The sequence below is a fragment of the Anopheles nili genome, chromosome 2 (genome assembly GCF_943737925.1).
Source record: "Anopheles nili chromosome 2, idAnoNiliSN_F5_01, whole genome shotgun sequence".
Taxonomy (NCBI): domain Eukaryota; kingdom Metazoa; phylum Arthropoda; class Insecta; order Diptera; family Culicidae; genus Anopheles; species Anopheles nili.
The window spans coordinates 31,812,301-31,821,465 of record NC_071291.1 but is presented as its reverse complement, the minus strand read 5'-3'; positions in this window follow the sequence as shown (position 1 = coordinate 31,821,465).

Sequence of the window (9,165 nt, the reverse complement as noted above, 5' to 3'; positions counted from 1 at the left end):
CCTCGTTTTTGCCCTTTTTGGAAACACGACGAAAATGGTTCACGGGCAGGTTTGGATAGATTTTTTTTCCCCAGTTTGCAGAGATTTTTCATTCGCTGCTTCCGTGGTGGTGTTTTTCGGCCGTGACTGATCGCTGCTGTTTTACGCCACCGTGCTCCGTTGGGAAAGCATATGAAATTTGTCGTTCCGTTGTCAGCTACAGCGCCAACAAAGCGACCAGTGTGAGTGGTGGGTTTTCCCACCTTGCTGGCTCATCGCCCATTCCATCCCTCATCTGTCATGTGCCATTTTATCGAGCGCACGCGGATTCGAACGGGTAAGCCAATTTTTTCGCATATTTAATAAACAAGTTTCGGGATTTGCTCGCCCTCGCGTCGCGCCAGCATTGTAGTGAATGGAGATTCGTCGTTTTGCACCGCACCGTCTCGACTGTGATTCAATTTACGCTCGAAGCCCGATTCGAATGCACGGGCAGCGGCATTTTAGCTGCGACCTGTTACACATTTGCGATGAGTTTGGGGCTTAGAATATTTGATTTCCGCGATCGCAATTCTGATGAGGCGCATCGTTTATCGAGTGGCAGGCGGTTCGTTTCGCTTCGGCGTTATGATTGGGGTTTGATTTGCAATTTAAATTGTCTAGACTCAAAGCTGCGGTTCAACGGTTTAACCTGACCGCAGGCGAGCCCGCCCATTCGGAGGTGGGCTTTTGCGAGCCGGTTAGACCGCCTTAATCATGGCCTCTCTCTCACGAGTAGTGCCATTGTCGGACGGAAATAATCCATATAAATAACACCCTTTATTGACCTCCCGTCCGGGAAGCTTTAATCGTGCGGCTTGCTTGGCCTCGTCCCTACGGCTGCGAGCACACTGCCCCACCCGAGCGACTAAGCGCTGTATTATTCAACTCAAATGGAGTGTACCGTCGGCGTCGGTGAGCATAAAAAGTATAAACTCATCACCTAAAAGCAAAATAATGGCACCAACACGGCGCCAACACCCGGTAGGCTCCCGCGTCGATGCACACCATTTTCGGTACCGAGTCCTGTCACCGTGGCCCGTGCCAGTGGCGGGGGTTTTTATTTTTACACACACTCTTTCGTCGCTCCCTGGACACTGTCCGGGCGCGCTTGATAAGGATGTAAATATGTGAGCCGGCTTGCGAAATTGGCCACCAGGAATGAACCGGGATGGCGCAATACATCCTCAATGGAGCACGGGTTAATGCTGGTACGGAGGGAGGACAACTAAAAAACACACACACACACACTCACACCCTCTCTCTCTCTCTCTCTCTCTCACTCGTCCTGGATGGGCGCAAGCTCGAAAGGCGGATATGTGCGCTAATAGGAGGAAGAACTCCTTTGGGACAGCGTCCGGTGATGCCCCCTTTTTTCATCCGGCCGCGGAAAAACTCCGTCAGAACTGTCCGAAATGGGGCTGGAGGTGCCCCAGGACTCGATCACAACCCATGGATGGGGTGTTTCGTTATCATTTCGTGTGCTTTTTTTTCCCTTCTTTTTTCACTTCCCCCCCCCCCCCCCCTCGACGTTATTATTTCGGACATCAGCAGGCTCGCACAAAGCATCTCGTTAGTGAAACAAAGCGTGTTCAATGAAAACACCGTCCCAAAAATCCTTTTTTTTCGGGTATCCCTCCGTTCGCCACACCAAACGGCAGTTTGGGGGAGGTTCGTTTTTTTGGGAAATTCGGTGGAAAAATCGCCCGTTGCTGCGCTCGTTCGTTAGACAAAAGCCTCCCGGACACTCCCGGCAGCCGATCCCTCGCCGATGCGCCTCGAGCCGCTGGCGGGTCCCATGGGATGCCAACCTTCCGTTTGGTGGGCCAAATGCCGAAACCCAGCGCTAACCCCGTGCCATCGACCGCACACCCTTCGGTCGGGCCAATTGTGGCACGGAAGCGTTTGGTAAGAGAAGGTTAATGCCGAAATTTATATGAGAAAATTTGTTTCGCTCGATAAGCACGCGCGCTCTGTTCCAGGTGAACTCACTCGTTGGGGCTTGCAAACCGAACCCGGTCTCGTTTGGTTGTGCCCGAGACGGCTGATTTTTCGGCTGAAGCTTGGACGCTTTTGGTCGTTCTTGCCAAAAAGGATGCAAAACTATGTACGAGACGCAGGGTGCCGCGGGAACATGTTCATCTCGTGCATCGACAGGTCGGCTTGGCGAGTTGATAAGGGTTACGGCACATCCGTTGGCGTCGTTGCGCCGACGATGGATGGCGGAGAGATTTCGCCGGCGTGTCCTTTTTGGCGCAAGACGGGTGGGAACGGTGGAACAGTCCATTGGGGGTTGCTAGTTAGTTAGCTAGATTCGGTAACGCTCTGCATTAAATCCAGACTGTGACGACGGACGGGGGTTCAGAAGGATGGGCACACGGATGAGCAGGATAACAAAGGTTGGACAAGGGCACCGACAGGCCGCGCTGGGTCGTTCTGTTTGTTCGTTATCTCCAACCGGGGAGGGATTGTACCATTCAGCACACGAGAGTCGATAAAAGAAGTATTAATGATTGCCGGTGCCGGCACTCGGCACAAATCGATAATGATCCTTTTTATAGCCACGTCAGGCGCACGGAGGCGATTTCTTGCCACAATTGCAGATGAGCCTAGATTGGGTGGGGAGAGTAAGTTTTGTTAAATAAAATAATCAGCTCCACAGTTGTTGGGCTTCCGCTTTGGGAGCGATACATTTGATTGATTTTTCGGTTATTTACAGTAACAACGAGCTCTCGTCAATGGACGCGCCGTCCTGTAAATGGCATCGGTATGCCCCGAATCGTTCCCATTGAAGGGGCGAACCCCGTACAATTGCAGCCTCCCGTGGCGGCAATTTCGAGCTTCAAAAAGATTATTTCAAGTGTGTCCTGTAATAAATATTAATTTAACAAGCGTCCTTTCCAAGGTACAATGACCGCGGACAAAACGCTCGAAAACGGTGAGCCTTATTAAATCTTCTTATTTTTTTTGTGCTTCTCCCCATGTCCTGCCTCATTTATTTGTATTCAACAAACGAGCTGCGAGCGCGTTTACGTTCACGTTCCTTTTTTTTTCATGCCCCGAAACCGGTGGCACTCGCGTGGAAAATTGAACAACATTCGGGCACGTTTTTCAGAGTTTTCAATCTGTTGCCTGGTATCGGTGGGATTATTTTTTCGCCTCCACCAACGAGGCAAAAAAAAAATCACAACATCATCTTGCCGGCATTAAATCCAAATTGAAAACGACGTCGTAAGTAATTGAACATTGATGAATATTTTTTGGTTTTGGATTTCGGCGAAGCGCCCACATTTCTCTCTTTCCCTCACCTTGCGGGTGGCAGTCCGGGCACGTTCTGCAAGCGTGCCCGAGCGATTGGGGAAAGTTGATTTACGGAGATAGCTGCGCGCGGGCTTTTCGTCCTTTGCCGAGGCCGGAAGGATCAATTCGCTAGCTTGCTCTCGGTGCGAGCGTGACTTTCCTATTTCGGAACACGCCACAAATGATATATGTGAGGTTGGGCGTAACGAATACTAACCTTCAAACGAGGCGGTGACACTCAATCTTTAAAGGTCGTTCGAAGCGAGTTCATTAAAATATGCTTAAGCGTTCCAATAATCTGCCCCGGGGGACGAACCCCGTATCTAACTATACAGATTTATTTTAGTGTCACGGTTGCAACGCTGCTCGTTCTTTTTTTTTTTACGAAAAGGAATGCGTGCACGAACTGATAAAATGTGCGCCCATCCGTCGTGGCGTGTGTCTCATGCGTAACGCAAGAAAAAAAAACCTGAACGGAATGGTAATAACAATAATGGCCAGCTTTAAATATGGGCTGCGAAAACGGAAGAATCAAGTTTTCACCCTGTTATCGTAGGGCCAAAAAAGGGTGCGCACCTCCCACCGTGGGGTCGCTGGCCTTTGCCCTCTTCGCAGCCTGTTCAGCATGCGCCACACGGCATTCCGGGGGAGTTAAAGTGCAGATGATAAGGCTACGGATGGCTTGGAACCGTCGGGGTGGTTTCTTTCGTTATCGGGCTTTGGCTGGCGATGTCGCCCTGGGAAGGGCTCGCGAAATCCTTGCACATATCGTTTGCCCTCGGGGTAAGGGTTTTTGGGATCTTCAGCCTCGAACTCAGCTCCGTGCACTCCTCAACGGCAAGACGTTTAGGAATGCGTCGAACGTGGGGAGGCAGAAGGTTGCGATATAAATTACGTGCCAACAAAACGCTCCTTCCGCTGGTCGGGCAGCCGTTAAGGATCCGAACGACAAGGGCAGGCTGCTTGGCCGACGCCATTTGCAATACTTTTTTTCAGCGTTTATTTTATTTTATTCCACTCGTGTGTGTGAGTGTTTTTTTTTTCTTCTTCTGTCCTCCATTTCCAACGTGCAACGCCCTTGCGATCCCGCCTTGAACAAACAATGAGACGCAGCAGAAATAAATGCGTCCGGAGATGTCTTTTGCTTACGACAACAATCCTCGCCACCAGAGAAGATGGGAGTGGAGAACGAAAAAAAACCCTGGGGAAGAGTTATTGGCACTGCGTATGATAAATGCCTTCCGAATGCCGTTACGGCCGCCATAAGGATCCTGTTTCGATGGGTGGGCCCCAATGGGTGAGGGCGCGAAAGGGCGCGTGCCGCGTGGCCTGCGTGGGTGATAGGAATTCCAATCGACTGGCTCGTAATGTGAAGTGGTCCGTTAAAGATAAATTTGGCCTAGGCGACCGAGCGAGCTTCGATTGTGCAGCAGATTTGGCGGGCCTGGCCGTGGCGTGCGCTCGTCTACCAAACCGTGCCGCATGGCTGATGGCACGTAGGGATGGCCATGAGCCATCCTGGACAGGATGGATCACAAGCCACAGCAGCTCTCGAGGAGGAATGTGCGCCTGCCGCATAGTTGGACTTACTGGCAAAGTTGCGAGGAATGTTTTTGGGGCTCGCGGGATGAAATTATTGTTTGCGAAACACCTCAACCATAACCGACACCGCGAGCACGAGATCAGCGCTTAAAGCACTTCTTTCCACAAACTATTACCAGCCGAAAAGGTTGCGTAGAGGGAAGCATCCGGTCACGGGACGAGGAGTTTCTCAGCGGAAAAGCGGCAACCCCTAGCGAAAGCCATTCGTTTGGCGGCTTTCTCCCCACAGTGCTCTAGACTTCCGCACCGAGTAATGGCGAGTTTATATCATGATTTCCACCGGGAACCATGACCAAAGCGAGCGATAATGACGATTGAGCGTGGCCATCCCGTAGCCGCAATGATAATCCTGTTAATTTGCGAATTGCATCAACACGAGAAATCCCAGAATCTCATCATCATCAACCGATGGACGATGGTCGGTATATCGTTCGTTCCGGCGATTTCATTTACCCATCGCCCGGGCAGTGCGTGTTGGTGCTGGAGGGATGAGTTTCGACGCCATTACGTCCACCCGGTTCCTTGGCGAAGTGCGCCTGCACGCGAAGGATACGAGCGCCTTATCCTTTTAGCCTTCTTAGCCGCGAATGAATGGAAGCGATATTTTATGCGTCTTAACGATGGCGGGTTTATTTTTTTTTCTCTCTTTCCCGTTTTGTTTCGCTCGCATCCTTCCGATCCGCGTGGTGGGTGTAATTATTTCGCGTTCAACATCTTCCGATCATTAAGCGGTGGTGTTGGTGATGGTGGTGGAAAAATGATCATCACTGGCAGGAAGTTTTCCGCCGGATGAAAAGCCCCCGAGTCTCACGACGCAAATCTCACAATGGAATGAAAGCACACGAAAGCCGGCACCTAAAACGAGTGGCCTAGTTGGCTGGGCAGACTTTATGACGGGCGGGTTTTTTTTTTGCTCCTATTTGGCTCGATTACGCCTTGTCGACAGGCGAATTTGCGAAATCGCCTTGCAAAACAGCAAACAGGCCATAGCGCCTCGCGTGCCTCAGTTGGCAGCAAAGCGTGGCGCCCAACACCGCGCCGGAAATGAGAACGAGCCGGATAACAATCCTATAAATTCGGCATCGCTTCCCTTTCGGTACACGGGCAAAGGCAAGGCACCGCTGACTGGAACGATCCCACTTCTGAAATGAATATTAATTGGTTCAATTTAAGATTTTAATGCTCTCGCAGGGATCTTCCGCCCTTTTCGGGTCCTGTTTCGGTTCTGCCGGCTTCCCAGCCCCGCGTACTTCGATTGCGCACGACGGGATGCGAGAGTTGGGTCGTACTTAAGACGTTCCGTATCATCTGGATGGCGCACGACACGCCATCTCACGTCCCTGGTGTGAGGTGTATCAGTGTGGCGTCTTCGACATGCTTTGGGGATTTCGGATCCCAAGATCTCTTTCTCTCTCTCTCTCTCGCGCGCTTCCGGTCCCATCTCGAGACGAGACGCCAAGCAATCATCGCCGCCCGAAAGACGGCGTTTTAGGGGAGGGAGGCCCGTTTGTTTCTAAACTATTTTCAAATTTACACTTTCTTCGATCGATTTGTTGCTACAGTGTGCGGTTAAGGGCCCAGGCGCGCCCAGCCGTCGAACAGGAGCCGTCGGCTTCTGCGGGCTGCATGTGCTGCGTGTGTCGTCCCGCATTGCGGTGAGATACCCTGGTCAAGTGGATTGATCCAGCCCTGTGGGTTGTTGTCCCTTTTGCGGCGTCAGGCTGTGCTCGGTAGACAACCAACGCGCGGCAAGTGACACCCAGCCAGCACCCAGAGAGCGGAACATCCTATCGCCCGGTCGATGGCGGTGACGGCTCGTGCTAGATTTATTGGCAAACGCACCGGAAGTGCCGGGGGTTTTGTGATTTGTGAGCTCGGGATTAGTTTAACGCGCAGGAGTTGTTGTAAATTTCGTCCCGTTTTACCATAGCTCTTCGGAGAGATGGACAGGGGTATGTTGGTTTCTTCAAGGTGGAAAGCGCACGTGGCCGGACGGGACAGACAGCAGCCGGTACGCGCGTGTCGTGTGGCGTCATGTACCGTCCGGAGAGTTTCGGGTGCCAGAACCCACACGGTAAATATGTGTGCCTTTCTCGGGTTTTCCCCAGCCCGGTAGCAGCCCGGGCGACAGAAGACACGGGATCGTGCGGTTGATGATGAAGAAGCGCAAAGAAAAGCGGGCGGACCGGGTTTCTAAGACGCTTGAATGTGCGGTTTTTTGGTAGGGCACCACCGAGCCGGGTCCGTAAGCCTTTGATTTCATTTCCTTGGCGACTTTCAGGCCTTGTGGGAATTGTTCTATTTTTCTCGGAGAAAACCGGACGGAAATGGGCACCATCCCGGTGGTGCCGGTGCGATGCAGGGTGGATTGAAATTTCATGCTTTATTAAGATACCATCTGCGCCGACTATCGCCTGTGCAGAGGGAAGATAATTTAATTTGTGGTCGAAAAGTTCGTACCGAACCCCGGAGCGGGATCGATCGATTATGGAAATGTTTCGCCCGATGATGTGATCGGTGCCGGTGGAGGATCCGTTTCCCGGTGTGGTGTGGGTTGATTTATTTACGGTTTACCGGTGAGGTTTGCCGTCGAATGCAGACGAAACGAATGCCAAAAAAAAATGTGAATAAATAATCCGCCCCCAACTATCCCCACGCAACGTGGTACACGTTGGATTCATAATTTTGTTAGATAATTACAATAAAAACGAGTTCAAAAAGCACCGCAGCGCAATCAAAGCGCGGGCTCCGTTGGCACGCAAATCAAATTGTTTGATTCGGTGATTGGAAAAATGCTGCGAAAAAGGCCGGCTAATTAAAATTGCAAACACGCCTAATGCCTAATGAGTTTTGCTGGATTCGCGCGCTATTGCAAACGCATCGCGGGCATGTTCGCACGCGCCACCTCATCGTTATCACGTTCAGCCGAGTTTTTCCATCATTAATAGCGTTTAATTTGATTGTTTTATCGAGTCGGACCGGCTTTAAACGAGCGGAGGCACGTCCATCCGAGGCACCGTGTATCGAGGGCGGGGAACAAAAGCGTGTGTCAAGTAATTAATGTTTAGTAAAAGTCAATCCATTTGAAACCGTAATCACCTCCTCCCGGGTCGCCTCGGCCCGGCCGCCAGCGCGTGATGTATGGCTTACCGGAAGATTAATGGTTTAGAACGGGCTCTCTCTCTCTCTCTCTCTCTCTCTCTCTCTCTCTCTCTCTCTCTCTGTCTCTGTTCTGCCGGTTCTGCTGGCCCGCGTGTAATTCGAATGTCGAGTCGATGCTCACTCGAGACGATCCATTAGCTTTTGCGGTTGAACTTTCTAAACACGGACTGATTAGCGCCGACCATTGTCGGAGTGGGTGGGCTTTAAGGCCACGTCGCAACATCGCTGTATGCGTGCGGGGCCATCCGATTTTCCCGGGGCTCTCAACGAGGGGAAAATCCACCATCTGCTCGATCGAATGCCTGAGCTCTGGAATGCCGTTTCGGGGGGATTTTGTTTTCCAGCATGATTGATAGTCATCGTCGTTTTCCCGATTGACGCCCACCGTTCGGTTCGTCAGTTTTTCCCGTTGTCTAGCAGTGGTCTCGGGTGGGCTCGGGTTGGCGTCAGTCAATTCTCGGGCCCATTCCTTGCACCGGGACACTGGAACGTGCAGCGTTACCGTAGCGTTAGTCTATGAAATTTAACAAATTCGATAATGTCGAGATTTGCCTACGACAGGACCCACGGTCCCCATGCGTTCGCTTCGTAGCTGAGCCGCTGGGTTTGGTTGGCTGCCTGCCACGCACACACTTCCTTTCGATCACACACACACAGGGAACCGCTTGGAGAGGGATCGAACGGGGCTTCGGCTGTACCCATGTTTTACTGGCCGACAAAAACCGGCGCGCCATGTGATTGGGAACTAAATTTCCCAACATGTTTGTCCACTAGGTATTGTTTTCCGCCCAATTTATGCTTCTTGAGGGGTCGCTTCCGGCCCGCTTCCTGTGGGTGGAAGACAATAGTCGTAAAATTCCACTCTTTCGGAGTGTGTCCTCTCGACAAGGCCGATGACGATGTTGCTGGTGGGTTGGGAGCGGCTTTAAATGGGGGTGCAACCCCAAACCCGGTCTCCATTCCAACTTCGATTGAATTCGCTTCGAGCATGCGAGTCCTGCCGGGGGTGGTTCCATTGCCAGGATCATTACCCACTTGCACCAAACCGTTCGAGCGGTGGGGAACATTTCGATTGATTTAATG